Below are 1,684 nucleotides of genomic sequence, written 5' to 3'. Positions count from 1 at the left end.
TGACATATGTAAGCATCATATACAATTTTAATATCACAATTTGCGCAGTTAAATATAACCATAATTAGAGAAAATGTGAGAATTTCAATTATTGGGACTAAATTAGGGTTTTTGGTGATTTGATTTAGCAATTTTATTTGAAAAATATATAATCTAAACTGAAAATAACAACAACATAACAATGAATGTGTCTCCTAAAGCCCCTATCATTTCTTGAATGTTTATAATAGTAATAACTGTGTGTTTTGATGGTGTGTAAATTACTATAAACCACATCTCTTCAGGGGTGTACAAACTCAAATACACAGTGGGCCAAAATAAAAAATGGGTACTAGTCGAGGGCCGGACTGGTTCAATGTTTATTGCAGAACTTATTGAAATGAACTTATTGCACATATTAAACCTGGAACTAACAAAGCTTAAATTATTGCCTGTAAAAACAACATTAAACATTAAATAATCAGCTGCATTCATTTCTTATGGCTCTATCTGCAGCTTCTCCAGAGTCATTTCTTATGAGTACATTTTCCCACAGGCCAACAACAGCTTCAACAAAACTATTCCCCTCAAAGAGAAACAAAACATGCCCTGCTGTCTCAAGAAAGAAAGTGCAGAAGGAAACATCCATTGAAAGTCAGTGTGCCGCTCTGTGATGCTAGTTCAAGCAGATACTTGGCATCTCCTCTTGGGTGCAAGTTCATAAATGTTTGGGCTCAGGCTCTGAAATTAAATCCACTAAAGGCCTGATTTGGCCCCCGGGCCTTGAGTTTGACACATGTGACCTAAATGCAACAAGGGCTATTTTTCCATTACTTTATCAATATCTATCACATTTTAAGAGACCAAAATTAAGTCTTCAAATGTTTAGCTGGCCTGCTCTGTTGTGATTGGTCAACCGCTTAGATATGTCCCGCCCCTTGGCCTACAATATGTTGGAGCGATAGCGAACAGGAGCATAAGTGTTCCATAGTGATGGGATTTTAGCCTTTGCAGACCATTTACATGCACAGAAACCTATATAACACACTACAGTGAAGGCAACACCACCCAAAACAAAGGGCCCCTTTAATAATACTCTGATGTATAGCATCTGTGCAAATGTGCTTGAACAATCAGATGTAAAAAAAAGTTTGATGTTACATTTCTTAACACATTTTGGGGCCTATATCTTCTGAGGGCCCGGGGCAGTTTCCCACTTTGCTCAGTTAGTAATGCAGCCTTGTCTCCCCCCCCGGGAGGATACCTGGACCCCATCGCTCACTCCTGAGCAGACCGTATGAAGCAGAAGTCAATACGCTCATAACAAGCTGGGAAAAATATCGATCTGCACCTGGAGCAGGTCCCATTCATCACTCTGAGCCAGCGTCAGGGTGGAAGCAGGGAGGCTGACCACTTAAAAAACAACATCTTACAGCACATTTAGAGGTATTTACTTTGATCTACATTATGTGGATGTGTAATAGTGTAGTTTGGCTTCTCCTAACAGCAAAAACAAACTATATATATTTCATATCAACATTTCTGACGAAGCCATATGAAAGAGAGAAATTGTGTGAGGAGAGAACCATCTATTTTAGCAGAAAGTGACAGCAGGATAATGATTTTTTCCTCATGAAACCTGAGCTAAATAAAGCTTCCACCTTCTGGAAGGACCCTGGAAAACATATCTGGAGCAACTTAAAAC

Source organism: Notothenia rossii (genome assembly GCF_949606895.1).
Source record: "Notothenia rossii genome assembly, chromosome: 12".
In the NCBI taxonomy this organism is placed as follows: Eukaryota; Metazoa; Chordata; class Actinopteri; order Perciformes; family Nototheniidae; genus Notothenia; species Notothenia rossii.
This window is presented reverse-complemented; position numbering follows the sequence as displayed.